The sequence below is a fragment of the Cynocephalus volans genome, chromosome 9 (genome assembly GCF_027409185.1).
Source record: "Cynocephalus volans isolate mCynVol1 chromosome 9, mCynVol1.pri, whole genome shotgun sequence".
Lineage (NCBI taxonomy): Eukaryota > Metazoa > Chordata > Mammalia > Dermoptera > Cynocephalidae > Cynocephalus > Cynocephalus volans.
The window spans coordinates 63,202,657-63,219,544 of NC_084468.1; the positions used below are offsets into that span (position 1 = coordinate 63,202,657).

At 40.0% G+C, this 16,888-nt stretch overlaps 1 pseudogene; it reads left to right on the forward strand.

Moving 5' to 3' along the window:
• Positions 1 to 5,464: 5,464 nt before the first annotated feature.
• Positions 5,465 to 10,514, forward strand: LOC134385731 (growth-regulated protein homolog gamma-like; annotated as a pseudogene).
• The last annotated feature ends 6,374 nt before the right edge of the window (positions 10,515 to 16,888 follow it).

Genomic DNA, 16,888 nt, shown 5'->3' on the forward strand with positions numbered 1-16,888 from the left:
TCTACACTGGGGAAAAGATTGCCTCTTCAGCAAGTGGTGCTGGGAAAACTGGATATCCATATGCAGAAGAATGAAACTAGATATGCATCTCTCACCACAGACTAAAATCAACTCAAAATGGATTAAAGACTTAAGTATGAGACCTGAAACTGTAACATTATTAAGGGAAAATATAGGTGAAACACTTCAGCAATTAGGTTTGAGCACAGGCTTTATGAACATGAGTGTGAAAGCAGAAGCAGCAAAAGAAAAAAATAAGCAAATGGGACTATATCGAACTAAAAAGTTTCTGCACAGCAAAGGAAACAATCAACAGAGTGAAAAGACAACCTACAGAGTGGGAGAAAATTTTTGCTTACTATGCACCATCAAGGGATTAATATCCAGAATATACATAGAACTCAAGCAATTATACAGTAAAAAAAAAAGCAAATAACCCAATTAAAAAATGGGCAAAGGAGCTGAATAGACATTTTTCAAAGGAAGACATGCAAATGGCCAACAGATGCATGAAAAGATGCTCAACATCACTAGTCATCAGGGAAATGCAAATTAAAACTACATTGAGATACCACCTCACCCCGGTTAGACTGGCTATAATCAAAAAGATGGTGAACAACAAATGCTGGTGAGGGTGTGGAGAGAAGAGAACACTACTGCACAGTTGGTGGGACTACATTAATACAACCACTATCAAAAACAGTACGGAGATTTCTCAAACAACTAGTTAGATCTTCCATATGATCCAGCAATCTCTCTTCTGGGTTTATACTCAGAGGAATGGAAATCATCATGTTGAAGGGATACCTGCACTCCCATGTTCATTGCAGCTCTGTTTACAATAGCCAAGATATGGAACCGACCTAAATGTCCACTGATGGATGATTGGATAAGGAAACTGTGGTATATATACACCATGGAATTACACTATTCTGCCATAAAAAAGAATGAAATGCTCCCATTTGCAACAACATGGATGAACCTGGAGAAACTTATGTTGAGTGAAATAAGCAAAACACAGAGGGATAAATACTGCATGTGCTCACTCATATGTGGGAGCTAAGAGAGAAAGAATGAAGGAAAGAAAGACCAAAGTAGTGCGTTGGTCCTACAGAGGGAGAGAACATTCCTAGAATACAAAGTGGAGTTGGAGGGAAAGGGAAAGGGGGAGGGAGGATGGGGGATAATTGGGTGGGGACACAGGGTACAAAAGGAATTTCTCATAATGGGTATGCCCCCAGTATGAATCTAGCCCTCACATCATGGGCATGAGAGGTGACAATTAGCTTTGTATCTCATGAATATTCATAAAAAAAGAACTTGAAAAAGGAAACCCTGAAAAAAAAAAGAATAAATTGTTGCTATAGATAAAACAAACAAAACAAAACAAGCAAAAAACAAATATAAAGAGATAATTATTAAAACATCAAGACAAAAGTGACAGTTCACAAATAAAAACTCTCTGTTAGACTAACAGCATACTGCTCAGATAAACCTTACAGGCCTGGAGAAAATAAAAAGATATATTTAAAGTGCTGAATAAATACCATCAAGAAAACATGCAACATGTGGACTTAGCTACATGTCATGGTTCTTGTTGTATGCCCTTGAACTTCTCTAACAAGGTAGCATCCACGAGTGAGAGGCAGTTGACTCCCTTGAAGCCACCAGTAGATATTGGAGAGCTGGTGAATAAACTCTCTCCCTTCTCTCCCTAAGGCACGTAATTCTGAGTCATATTTACACAGAGAATTGTCACTATCTCTATCTGAAAAAACTGTAGAGATCCCATCCCTGAAGATGAGAAGAAGTATGATGAAGCATGGACTTATTCAAGAGGATAGAATAACGTTTGGGACTCTTGCATATGGAGGAATGCACATAGAATTGGTCAAACAAGTTCGTACTACACGTGCCTGGCATCTTTACAGGACAAAATCACTGGCCCTGAAGGAAAGATGTGTATATAATTAACTAACATAAAGATATATTGTAATTACCAATTAGAAAGAGAGAGCAGCAAACAAGTCTTTATTAGCAAACATTTCATTCTTACTGTCACAGCCATGTTCACGGGATTCTGAAATGGGTAATTTTTGGGTGATTGCTGGTGAAATTGTCCTGCTGTACCTGCAGTTCAAGCCTGAGGAAGGCAGCAGTTTCCTTCCCTAAGAATCACTAAATGCCCGAATGTGTCTGTTGAGAAGCTCCTGGGACATGGGACACTGTTTATATAAAGGACCCCTCTGGTCCCTAGAGGCCAAAGCATGTCCTCTGAAAACTGCAGTACCGGCCTTGGATTGGAAAAATGTTTCAAAGCACAATGGCCAACGTGCAAAATGACTGAGCTCTTCTTTTGTTGCATATGGAAATCCAAATAAAGCCTTGGTGGCAGAGGCTTTGCAGCTCAGTCCTGAAGCCTGAACTAATATCAAATCTTGCTCAGTCAATAGATGATTCTAACATCTAAGAAACCTCTTTTTATATGGAGGGAAAAAAAGAAAGAGAATTCAGGTAAGAGTCAGTAGCTACACTAGTGATCACTGAATATAAATTATAGCCATGAAAATTTTAGCTTAAGGCTGACTCTGCTTGCAATGATTTAAAAACTATTATTTTAGAGTGATACAATTGTTCGATATGGGCAAATAAGTTTATAAAGGTCCTCCTCTTAACTTTCAAAACAAACATGGTCAAACTATCATACAATGCCAAGGAGAGTGTGCTCCCAGTTCCATATCAGATTATACATTTGTGAGGATTTTATGAGGGATAAATTTCCAAAGCAAATCTGGAGAGGTAACTGGATGAGGTCAAAAATCAAGAATGAAGTAATTGTGCCCATTTCTTGGGCTGGTTTATACTGAAGAAGAACTCAGGCTGTTATGAACCTCCAAAGGTGACTTCTTTCACTGAACATTACATGTGAAGAGGTCCTTCTCATACCACTGCCTTCAGTCATAGCCCTGGCTGAAGCGCTAAGAGGGTATAGAGTTGAAAATGAATATATTTTAGTCTACCACCCAGCCAACTAGTATCACTCAGGAAACTTGCTTAGGTAGCCTTAACGTTCACACATTTTTAGAATATACGCTTGGCTCACCTAGAAAAAAATCTTTGAAGGGTTTAAAGATTGAACTGGTATCACCTAGAAAGAAAAAGATGAAACAGAGCTTGAACAGGTGTGAAGAGATTATTTGTAAATTACTTCTTTTGCCAGTGACTAGCAGAGATTTTTTTTTACTTCGTCATCAGCCTGCCCCATTCTACTTCATTTTTTATTTAAAAAAAAAAAAAACTTGTCATTTTAATCAGATAGACATTTACATTCCTTTTCAGGGAAAAAAAGCTTAGTCTTCTCTCTTAGGTAACAAATGTTTTTTTCAAAGTATAGTCACTTAAAGCAGTGCAGTGTGGACTAACGTGGCTACTTTATTTACGCTATAAAAATATGTATTTATGTATCAATTTGAACTTATTCTTCAAAGTTTCTCTATATAATTGTCAAAAAAGATATAGCTCAAGAAATAGTTTAAATAAACTTTTTGTATCCACTCATCTGATGATGGACATTTGGGCTGGTTCCAACTCTTGGCTATTGTAAAGAGTGCTGCGATGAACATTGGGGAACAGGTATACCTTCGACTTGATGATTTCCATTCCTCTGGGTATATTCCCAACAGTGGGATAGCGGAAAATGTGGTATATCTACACAATGGAATACTACTCAGCTATAAAAACGAATGAAATACTGCCATTTGCAACAACATGGATGGACCTCGAGAGAATTATATTAAGTGAAACAAGTCAGGCACAGAAAGAGAAATACCACATGTTCTCACTTATTGGTGGGAGCTAAAAATTAATATATAAATTCACACACACACACACACACACACACACACACACACACACACACACACACACAAACCGGGGGGGGGGGGAAGAAGATATAACAACCACAACTACTTGATGTTGATATGACAAGCAAACAGAAAGGACATTGTTGGGGGGGAGGGGGGAGGGAGAAGGGAGGGAGGTTTTGGTGATGGGGAGCAATAATCAGCCACAATGTATATCGACAAAATAAAACTTAAAATAAATAAATAAATAAATAAATAAAATAATAAAATTGTTGGGGAAAAAAAATAAATAAATAAATAAACTTTTGCTAGCCTTATCAAGAGGGGGGAAGATTTGGAGTCTAGCCTAGGTTAAATCTGTATTCTGTTTTATGATGCAAAGAATATTCTGTACTTTCTTCATAAGCACTGCTGCTTCTCTTCCCACTCACATGACAGCATACTTCCCACTGGGTTTTGTTCAATCACCAGATTCATAGTTTCTGGCCTTTTGTTTAGCTTGGGGAAACTATAGTTAGCCACTGAAATAAGGAATTCATAACCTCTCATTGGTACAGCCTTTTCAAGTTATACTGAGTGTTAATTTTACTTCTTCTCAGCCGAGAATCTGAATTATCAGACAGCATTTAGAACCCAGTAAATATGCGGGAAGAAGATAACATATACAGGTAAATGGCTGTATGGCCTGTTGACACAGATGACCCAGTAGCCAGAGCAAGGAAAAGTATTGGATTCTGAAGTCACTCTAAAAGGCTAGAGTAACACGATTTGGATGCACAAAAAGAAGGAACCTCTGAATCAGCCCAATGCTGGCCTCCAAACCTATTGTGGAACCTAGGTGTTGGTATGCAGGGTCACTCTCTGTGGCAGGGTTGGATGTAGATTACCCCCAACACCAGGATTTGTGACTCTGAGGCAACTTTTGTCAGCTTGGGCTCAGCAAGCTTGATTGTAGTTATGACTCTGACCCTAGGGAGCAGGGCACAGCACTGGCTTGACTCTGGAAGAGAAGCAGTGCTTAGAAAGCTTGGGCCAAGGGAGCCAAACACAAATGCAATTTGGAGACTGGTGGGCTTAGCTGTTACTCAGTAATCAGGGGCGAGGCACTGTTTAGTGGTGCCTCTAGTCCCTGGAATGGTGAAACTCAGCAATATTTCAGTTTCTGTGAGGACAAGTGCAGTGACAGCAGGGACCCAAAATGGCAGAATGCAGCTGTCATTTTGGCCGTGTGGGGCTGGGAGTAGCACAGCTCTGACTCTATTCCCTGGGCAAAGGAGTGTCTCAGCAGCTCAGTCTCTAGGGGAATGGTACAGCTCCATGGAAACAGGGCATTAGAGTAGTTTGGCATGTAAAGTAGGATGTCTCAGCTTAGCCGATGCTCTGTTTTTCTGGGATACAGTGTACTATGTCAGTTTAGCCCTGGGATGTGCAGCTGTTAAACTTAGCCAAGCAGCTGTTCAGCCAAAACACCAATTTCCCAGGGGGCCATGCATCACTTCAGCTCAGTTTCAGGGGAGTGAGGCATAGCTGTGACTGAGAGGGATATTTAAAGATCTCCTGAGAGAATGTGCAGCTTCAGTTCCCACATAAGAGAAAGGGGCATGGCTGCAAATGGAAAGGTAGGTGGAGTGGCTCCACCACCATTTTATCCCTCAGGGTTGGGTATAACAACTGCTCTCAGATCAACTTGGGAAGTCAGTTCAATGGCAGATTAGCCTTTAGTATGAAAGGATATCACTCACCCTGGGGTAAGACACTCTCCAGCAGCACTTCTAGTTCCAAGATGGTGAAGCACAGTAGTTGTGTTTCCACAGGGTGGTGCACAGGGATGGCTCTTCTGGGGAAGCACAACCATGTGGACTACAGCAGCTCCCTCATCAGGTCTTAGTGCCTGTGAGAACTGCTGGGGTTTTCACTGGTGAGGGCTGTAGGTGTCCAAGATATTGATGCAGGCTGCTGGGGTCCTTTCACTTATTTTTTCCTCACACAGGGGAGTTCCTTCTGGTTTCTAGATGCTCCTAGCTGGGGAATGGGGTAGTAGGGGCTGGGTATTTTCTTTCCTTCTCTATGTGACTCTCCTGAGTTTCTGTACTCACCAGTGTTTCTTTCACTCCTTTGGTATGCTGCAGCACTCTCCTTTAGTTATTTTTCTGCAAATATAGTTTTTTTATTTGTCCTTTTATATGTCTTTGTGGGAGAGGCAAGCGGTAGGGTCTTTTAGTCAGTCATCTTGTTCCCTCACATTTCCTAAAAAGATAAAAATAAAAATAATCTCTTTCTAAATGTAAATAAACTTGTATAAAATATACTGGGGAAAATATTAAATCAGAAGTCAGTTTATTTAGTGTCTGGGTCTGGACTGGCCAATATGGAACCACAGTGGCACTTAAAGTTAATACAAATAAAAGACTCAGCTCCTCTGTTGCACTAGTCATATATTACATGCTCAACTGTCACAGGTGTCTCGTGGCTGCTGTGTAAGACAGTGCAGACTTGTAGAACATTTCCATCACTGTAATCAATTATATTTGACAGTGTTGCTCCAGACAGTGATTCTCAATCTTTTTCTTCTCAAGACACCTTTAAACACTTAAAAGTTACTGAGGACCACAAAGATTTTTTTTTTTTGAAAATATAAATTGTAACCATTGAAATTTACTTTACATAAAATCAAAACTGAGGAAATTTAAAATATCAACTCAAATATTATTAGCCATCAGAGCACTGGCATTATCACATACCATAAAACCTCTGGAAAACTCCATTCTACACTCCCGGAGAGCCAGTCATAAAGGCAAACATCTTAGTAACATAAAAATATTTTCACCTCACAGACTTCCTAAAAGGGTCTCAGGTTCTCCTAGAAATCCCCAAATCAAACTTTGAAAGTCATTAGTCTAGACTCTGTCACTAAAATGTTTTCTTGTTTTGATTTACTTCTAAATGCACGTGGTACTTATTTTGTTTAACCAAAGATTCTGCCAAATTTCAAGTGTTTGGCAAAGTAAAATAAAATAATCTTAGTTCTTTACTAAAGCCAGACTTCTTTGAGGGACAAGAAAATGAAGACTCACTGACTGAAGTGAAGTGGGGAGTTTCCTCAAAACACTAAAAGTAGAACTACCATATGATCATGCAATCTCGCTACTGAATATGTATCCAAAGGAAAGAAAATTGGCTTTTTAAAGAGATATTTGCACCTCCATGTTTATTGCAGCAGTACTCATAATAGCCAAGATATGCAAATAACCCAAGTGTCCATCACCAGATAAATGGATAAAGAAAATGTGGCATTTATACACAATGGAATACTATTCAGTTATGAAAAAAGAATAAAATCCTGTCACTAGTGTACACATGGTTGAGCTTGGAGGACATCATGTTAAGTGAAGTAGAAAAGGAATAGAGAGGAAAATAGCATGTTTTCACTCACGTGTGGGAGCTAAGCGTATTAGTCCATTTCTGTTGCTTATAACAAAATACTCTGAACTGGGTAATTGTGAAGAAACAATATTTATTGCTTACAATTTCTGTGGCTGGGAAGTCCACAGTACAGGGAACACATCTGGCAGGAGTCTTACATAGCAGAAAATGGTGCAGAGAGAGAGACTCTCACATGCTCTCCTTTTAAAGCCCTCAGAACCGTGCCCACAACCATCATTAAATCATCCTCTCCAAAGACCTACTTTTCAATTACCATAATAGGATTGCCCACCGTCTTAACACTGTCATAGTGGGGACCAAATCTCCAATACGTGGAACATTGGGGGACACAATGAGGTTTTTCTGGGGGGGGGGGTACATTCAATCCCCAGCACTAAGAAAGTTGATCACATAGAAATAGAGAGTAAAATGGCCCTTACCAGAGACACAAATGTATAGAAAGGGTGGGGATAGGGAATGATAGTGAATGGATACAAAAGTACAGCTAAAGAGGTCAAATAAAATCTAGTGTCCTATAGCATAGTAGAATAAATACAAATAGCAACAATTTATTGCATAGTTTCAATTAGCTAGAAGAGAGGATTTTGAATGTTCCAAACACAAAGATATGATAAATGCTTGAGGTAATGAAGAAGTAAAATCAGTGGTTTACAGGGTTTCAGGAGAAGAGAGAGGGAAGAAGGGAGGAATAAATATGTGGAGCACAGAATATATTTAGGACAGTGAAACTATTCTGTACGGTACTGCAATACTGTAATGACATCATGCATTGGCAAAACCCATACAACTGTATAACACAAAGATAGAACCCTAATGTAAAATTGAGTTAATAATAATATATCAATATTGGTTCATAATTGTACCAAACATACCCGACTAATAAAACATGTTAATAATAGGACAAACTGTGAATGTGTGTGGAAATAGCGCAGGGGAACTATCTGTATGTTCTGCTCAATCTCTGTAAACCTAAAATTGCTATAAAAATACAGATTATTAGTTAGGAGTAATTTAAAAAAATACAACAATACTGTCCAAAGCTTTATCTATAGCCCATGATGAAGTTGGCTGCTTTTCTTTTGCCATCAGCCATTAGAAAGCAACCCAGGCACTGACTCAAACCAACCAAAGAGCAGGCAGCCGTGGTGTCTAAATGACAGTGGCATTACCTAAAGATCCCATAAGGTGTATGTATTGACTCACTGAAAGCCTTCAAATTAGGATAATAAAGAATTTTATCAGTGAATCCAAAATCTAGCTTACTTGGCCACATTCTCAGAGACCACCAAACTGGGACCCAAGTAGTTGTGCAGAGACGTCAAGAAGCAGGACGTAAGGACAGAGCAAACATTGGACTAAAGAAATTCTGCCCAGCTGTATGATCATACTATTTCCTTGTACAAATTCTGTAGCAAAACCAACACATTGCATTTTCATCAGAAAAATTCAGCCAGAATGCTTTCATTTTCTTCACAAAGAGAAAACAGGTCATAAACTGTAGACATATGTATTAATTATTATAATTTTTAATTATTTAATTCTGTCGTGCCCTGCCTCATATCCTCTGAGTCCCCCTGCTGCTCAGCAATTCCTGCAGTAATCAACCCTCTGCTGCTATAACCTGACAGCATATGGTCTTAACTACACTCCATAGCTCTTGTTTTCTGCCCTGGAGCTTCTCTGACCAGGGGGTACCCACAAGGGAGAGACAGTTGACCCCCTCAGTGCCACTGTGGATACTGCAGGATGGGAGCTAGTGAATAAATTCTTCCCCCTTCTGTCCTTAGGGCACAGAATTCTTAGGCACATCTACACTGGATATTATCACTGTCTCTTCACATGTAGAAAGTTGTAGAGGTCCCATCCTTGAAGATCAGAAGAAGCATGATGAAGCATGAACTTCCTCAAGAGGGTATAATAAAATTTATGGCTATTGAATCTGGAACAATTCAGGGGGATTTAATCTAACAAGTTTGTACTACACCTTATTCTGACATGTTTGCAAGAAGAAAATCACTGGAACCAAAGGATGGATGTTTATATAACTTTCTAACATAAAGAGATGCTATAATCAATCAGAGAGAGAGAATGCAGTTAAGAATCAATAGCAACACTCAGTGATCACTGAGTATGTTATACCCAAGAATTTTAGCTTAAGGCTGACTCCACTTGCGATGAGTTTTAAAATATTATTTTAGAGTTCTTTAGAAGACTTACAATACTTTTGGAATTTAATCCATTACAACATCCTAGATAAACCCGACAATTTGCAATTATACAATTGTTCAATACGAGCAAATTATTTTATAAAGCCTCTCCTCTTTTCAGATCACACATGGTCAGACTATCTTATGATGCCCAGCACAATGTGCTCCCAGCATAATAACAGATTATTCATTTGTGATTGACTTAAGCAGGAGGGGAGGCAGGGGCAGCACACCTGTGTGTCACCTCACCGTGCTCCACCCCAGGGGCTAGGTCAGTGCTCTCCTATTGTACCCTGGAATGGCCTGGAGCTCTGAGAATTTCCCCAGACTAGGGCCTCTGGCTTTCCCGCCCTAACCGTGCATAAAAGGGGCTCGCCGACGTGGGGGAGCCACAGCGCCCGCACCGCAGGCACCTCCCCGCCAGCTCTCCCTGCAGGCTCCGCCGCCCGACCCTCGTGCCCAGCCCCATGGCCCGCGCCGCCAACCCGCTGCCTCCTGCGCTCCCCGGCTCCTCCGGGCGGCGCTGCTGCTTCTGCTCCTGGTCGCCGCCGGCCGCCTCTCGACAGGTGGGACCCGGCGTCCTGGGATCCCAGCGGCGGGTCAGGGCTGTGGTGGGCGCCCATCCGGGGACAGCCCCGTTAACCGAGTCTCTTCTCCCGACAGCGGCGCCCGTGGTCGGTGAACTGCGCTGCCAGTGCTTCCAGACCCTGCAGGGCATCCACCTCAAGAACATCCAAAGTGTGAAGGTGACGTCCCCGGGACCCCACTGCGACCAGACCGAAGTCATGTGAGTCCCGCCCCGCGGTGCTGCTGCTCCCGCCAGAGTCGAGTCGCCCCTCCCCTCCGGCTGTCCCCGACCCCGACCCCCTGCCCGACCTCCTGCCTCACGGGGACCTTCCCTTCTCTCTGCAGAGCCACTCTCAAGAATGGGCAGGAAGCCTGTCTCGACCCCGCAGCCCCCATGGTTAAGAAAATCATCGACAAGATGCTAAACAAGTGAGTTATGGTTTCTGTCTAGACGCGTGACTGGAGTCCTTGGTCACACATGCTGGCATCTGCCCCCTGAAGATTAGATCAGAGAAACCAGGGTTTAGCTGAATGACTGAAAAAAGCCATCATTATTTTCACAATTAAGTTTGCCATTGAGATCATTAATCTGCTTTGGTGACAGAGGATATTTCTAGTGTCCTCCATCCCCACCCACACCCTTTCCCCATTCCAATGAATGTAAGTAAAACTGCTTTCATTAACATTCTCAGCGGTGTTGGCCAGTCATGTGAAAATCTTTCCCCCTACCCTCCTGCTCTCCCAGTTCCTTCTAGGCTTCAGATGAATAGCAGACCCCTTGGTTTTTTTGCAACGTGGGCCCTACAGTTCAGTGGTGAAGAGCAGGGAGTTTGCAGTGATACTGCACTGAGTACAAATCTGGGTTCCACCACCGATTAGCCATGTGACTCAGGACAATTTTTTAGTTTATCCAAGACTGTAAAACAGGGAAAATAATAGTAGCTACTTCATGAGGCTGCTCTGAGGCATAAGTGAGGCCCAGTGTGACAGACAGAGAGCAATTAGGTTCTGGCTGTCTGTAGCCAATAATGCAGTAGAGATCACAGCACCCCACCCCATTCCCAGTCTTAAGTAAGAGGATCCAGGAGCCTAGAGGTCTCTGCCACAAGCACAGGCATCACAGGCAGTAGGCGTTTGGGTGTGAGGCTGGAGAAACTCTGGAGCCTAGGGGCAGGACAGAAGAGGAGTGCTGTGCATCAGCTTTCCTGAGCACCTGCTAAGGACAACCATTTTCTCATTACAGTGACAACTCCAACTGACGAGCAGGAAAGAAGCAGCTCATCAGTGGCTGTTTCTGAAGCAGGCCCTGCCTTTATGGGAATAAAAGGAAAAAGAGAAATAGCTCCTGAGGTCACCTGGACGGGGCTTGGTGTGTTTCAGCATCATCTGCAATAGTTCTTATTTTTATTAATTTATTTGTTTTCAAAGATTCTGTATTAATATTTTATGTGTATAATAATAAAGGTTGTGACTGAATCCAGTTGCATACTGCACCATTATTGTTTGCTTTATCAAACCCAAGTTAGTTCAATCCTGATTCCTATTTAATTTGAAGGTAATAGGGTTTCTCTTCTTTTTCTCTCCAAATATATATAATAAATAAATATACATATAATAAATACATATTATTTTATTTTAAAATAAATAAATATAATATAAATATATAAAATTTTCCACTTCTTAAGAATGTTCACATTTTCTTTTAAACCCTTCAGCATATTTATAATAGCTATTTAAAAATCCTTTTGTGCTAATTCTATTATTCTGTCATTTGTAAATCTACTTATATTGACTGACTTTTTTTATTGGTTATGTCTTATGCTGTTCCACTTAGCATTTGCAGTAATTTTTGATTGGATGCAGGAAATTTTAAATCTTATATTGTTGTGTGTCAAGAATTTGTTTCATTTCTCCACATCTTGGCCTGTTCTGACAAGCAGTTAAGTTACTGGAGCCTCAAAATGATCTTTCTGAAGCTCATTTTTGAGCTTCATTAGGGTGGTCTAGAAAGTGTGCTTTGCTCTAGGGCCTGTTTAGCTATACCTCTAAGTCATGTCCCTTCTATGCCACTGCTGAATTCCCTGAGTGCTCACAAGTTCTCTCTACTCTGACAGGTCAGACCTCAATATCTCCCCACTCTATGTGAGGTCTCAGAATTGCTCAGCTCACAGACGTCTGGTTACTCTTTCCCTGACTTATGGAGTTATAACCTATGCATGTGTGACAGTATGGACTGAAGAGATCCAATGGGATCTCAATGCAGATATCTGGAGCTCTTTTTTTTTTAGCACAGATCTCTCCTTTCTGCAACTCTATTTCATAACATCTTGCCACCTCAGCTTCCCTGAGTTCAAATCTGTGTCTCCTCAACTCGGCAAGACCACTGTGCCTTCCTTAGAATCTCCCTCCCTGAACAGCGGTCCAGAATTGCCCAACAAAAAGCCAGGGTGGTCGTGGACTAACCTTATTTATTTGCTTTTCTTAGGAATTTTAGTTCTTTGCTGCCCTCTGCCCAATGTCTGAACATAGTTGTTTTATATCTTTGTTGAGTTTTCTAGTTGTTTGTGCCAGGAAGTTAGGATTGTTCCATTTTACTCCAACATGACTGGATGTGGAATTCTTGGTGGGACAATTCCAAGGAACATTTTACAAGGCTTCTCTGAGGCTCCATGGAGAGATTACACTGTAGTTGTCCACAGGGATATGAAAAATTACATATACTTTATTAGCTTTTCTCTCTTCTCAGCAATACATTTCTCCACTCCCTCACTTTTCCTTTCTATAATAATTTCCGAGATAAACTAATGCACAGAAATCTTTGTATCAGAATCTCCTCTGGGAGGATACCCAAACTTGGACAATTGGGCTACTCCAAAATTAGATCTCAAGGCAAATACTATGTACTACTATTTTACTAAGGAGTATATAATACCAAAAACATCAGGTGGGAAAAAAATGTGAAGTGAGGCAGGGAAATAGTGAAAGCTAATGGGAGGGTGCATATATGAACACATTGGCCATTGCTACATACAACCGTTTCCCTTCTTATTCTGCAAAATCTATGAAAGTGACTCAAACCAAGAAATTGGAGTTACTCACTTTACATCAGAGTCATAAGTCACCCAAACAGCAAGGCATAAGCCTCTGATTTGTCTTATTGGCTGCACTTTAAGTTAAAACCTGGAAGCTGGATCCATAAGGTCTTGAGCAGGAAGAAAGAGTCTACAAACCACATGAAGAGGCTGCTCCTCCTACTGATATTTTGTCCTCCACATTAAAAGTGATCCGGATTTTCTTTCTAAAGTGAGAGGTACTCAAAATTGTTCATGTTTCTTTCAACAATCCTCTGGGAAAAAAATAAGAAGGTTTGGAAGGGAAAAAAACAAATGAAGTATCGAGACCAGGACTGATCTCTGGGCAGCCAGGCATGAGTGTGGTCAAAACCTGAGAGTAACACACAAACACACACGTGCGCACACGCACACACACACACGCACACACACACATACACACACACACACAAATCAGTCTTTTCAATTTTAGATGGGACTGTGGAGGCTCAGAGACCACTAAGGAGTTACAAATTTCACAGAACTATTTTATTACAAATATGGGCTCGTACTGAGATATCTGATGTTTAGTATACGACTATTTTCACTAAACTACATTATTCTTAGGACTGCCCCAAATAATACTAGCTTGAATCTTTGTTGTGGGATTGGTCTTCTAAAATTTGGAGAAGCAGCCTCAGGGTGCTGATTAACAACTAATAGCCATTTATACCATGAGCCATGTGGTAGGATAGTCTAAAGGAAATATGTATACTGTGACCAAACAATTTGAACTAAAAATGGGTTCGGCCACTTTTATGTCATGCTATGTTACTCTATCAGTTATCTATTGTTTCCCAAAAATGTCTTGGGTTAAAACAACCACCATTTTATTCTGGCTTATGACTCTAGGTCATTAGTTTGGGCTGGGTGAGACAACAACTTGTTCTGGGCTCAGCTGGGTGGTTCTTCTGATGGTCTCTCCTGGGGTCACTCATTGGCTGCAGTCACCTGGTGACTTGAGTGGGGCCACTTCATTCACACGTCTGGTGGTCAGTACTGGCCATTGGCTGGCCATCATGTCTCTAGCAGATGAGCTCAGCTCTCTTCATACGGTGGCAGCAGCATTCCAAGAGGGCAGGGGTAGAAACCCCTAGGCTTTCTGTCTGCTAACCTGGGACATCCACAATATCACTTTTACCACATCCTGTTGGCCAAAGCAAGTTAAAAAGTCAGCAGAGAGTGAATGGATTTGGGAAATCGATTCCACCTCTTAAAGTAAGGAGATGCTACGAATGTGTGGTTATGTTTAATTTTTCAAAGTTATTGAAACTTTCTGATATTCAATTTCCTTATCTATAAGACAGAAATATCCCTTGTAAAGTTTCCAGAAACTTACTAAAAGTTCTTTGAGCAGTGTTGGTACAAATCAGAATACAATAAACATTTATTACCATTATCACATTACATTGTATCTCAGTGTAGATAAATATTTTGAAGAATGAAATGTAAAATTACCGTTAAAAATGGGATTTTTCTGGTGACTTGCATTTTATATAGACCTTAGACTTGTGTAAGTAATCAACTAATAAAATAGATTGCCTATAAGGCCTGAAGAAGTTGACAGTCTCAGCACCTTAAAGAAACTTGATCTAACTGTAAATTAATTCTCTCCAGACATGGCATAAATTTTAGTAGGTATGGAATTAGAGACTCATATTTTATACGGAAAAATCACCATCTTTATAACAAACTCCTTAGAAACTATCATGATGTCCTAAGCCTGTCTTTGAAATTTTGGGAAACTAAATTAGTTCGAGTCTTCATCGTTTGGCTATCTTATCTTTTTGAACTTCCTTATTATCATTACAATATTTACGCACATTGATAACACAATATTTCATCACATTTCCTTGACACAGAAAGGAAAATGAGACTCAAAGAAACTAAGATTGTATCTGAATAGTACTTCTGACTTATTTGTAGCTTTTGGGTTTTCACAAAAGCCAAAATCTAGTCAGTCAATTGAATGATGTCACATTATGAAAACATCTCATTTTGAGAGCGAAATAACTTTTATTCTCCTTCCTTAACACGCCAGTACTCTTCACAAAACTGCACCTCTGTGCATATCTCTGTTTCAAAGGCATTCAGTCTTTTTTTCATGATGAACTTCCTTTCATCTTTTAACAAGTTCATTGTTACCTCCCCTGTTGCTGACTCCCCTGTGGAAGTCCTCCCCTCTCTCTGCTTCCAGAGTGCCTCAGGTATACATCTGTTATAACACACATCACCTCCTAATTTAAGCTGTTTACATGTCTTTCTCTCCAAACAGGCTATGAACATGTCAAGAGCAGAAACTCAGATTTATTACCTAGTGTCAAGCAAAGGCTCTGGCAGGTAATAGATGATCAATGAGAATTGGCCAAAAAAAGAGAACTTATTGTTTAGGCTAGGATTACCTTCAGACTATATCAGCCCTTCAGTAATCATAATCACTGGTTCTTCAAATAAATGTTGTGATGGCTGAATTCTGTCCTCCTTAAATTCATATGTTGATGTCCTAATCCTCATTACTTCAGAATGTGACCTTATTTGAAGTAGGATCTTTAAAGAGGTCATTGGGGTGAGCCTTATAGGTGGTATCCTTACAGGAAGGGGAAGTTTGGAGACAGATATGCATACAGGGAGAACACCATGTAAACATGGAGATGATCATCTGGAAGCCAAGTAGAGATTCCCAGAACAACTTCTTCCCTCACAGTCATAAGGAAGAACCAAACCTGCCAAACCCTGATTTTGGACTTCCAGCCTCCAGAACTGTAAAACAAAATGTCTGGTAAAATTCATTGGTGAAGTCATCTGACGCTGGGCTTGTTTTGTTGGGAGATTGCTGATTACAGATGTAATCTCATTACCAGTAATTGATTTGTTCAAGTTTTCTATTCTTTCTTTGTTTAGTCTTGGTAGGTTGTATGTGTCCAGAAACTCATCCATTTCCTCTAGGTTTTCCAATTTGCTGGAGTGTAAATGTTCATAATATTCTCTAATGATTCTTTGTATTTCTGTGGTATCAGTTGTAATGTCTCCTTTTCTATTTCTGATTTTCTTTATTTAGGTCTTCTGTCTTTTTTTCTTGGTTATTCTAGCTAATGGTTTGTGAGTTTTATCTTTTCAAAAAACCAACTTTTCATTTTATCAATATTTTATATCTTTTTTTTTGTCTCCATTTAATTCTGCTCTAATCTTTATTATGCTTTTTGGATTAATTTATTTTTTCTTTTCTAATTCCTTAAGGGATAATGTCAGGTTGTTTTTTTGAAATATTTCTTCTTTTTTGATGTAAGCACTTATCACATTGGACTTTTCTTTTAGTACTGTTTTTGCAGTGTCCCATAGGTTTTGATATGCTGTGCTTCTATTTGCATTTGTTTCAATGAGTTTTTTGATTTTCTGCCTAATTTTTTCTTTGATCCATTGGTCATTCAGGAGCATGTCATTTAATTTCTGTGTCCAGTTTCCAATGTTTCTCTTGTAATTGATTTCCAGCTGTTGTTGTTGTATGAAAATATACATGATATGACTTCAATTTTTTAAAATGTGTTGAGACTTGATCTGTGGCCTAACATTTGTCTGTACTGGTGAATGATCCATGTGCTGATGAGAAGAATGTGTATTCTGTAGGCATTGGACGAAATATTCTATAAATGTTTGTCAGGTCCATTTTGTCTATAGTACAGTTTAAATCCAATGTTTC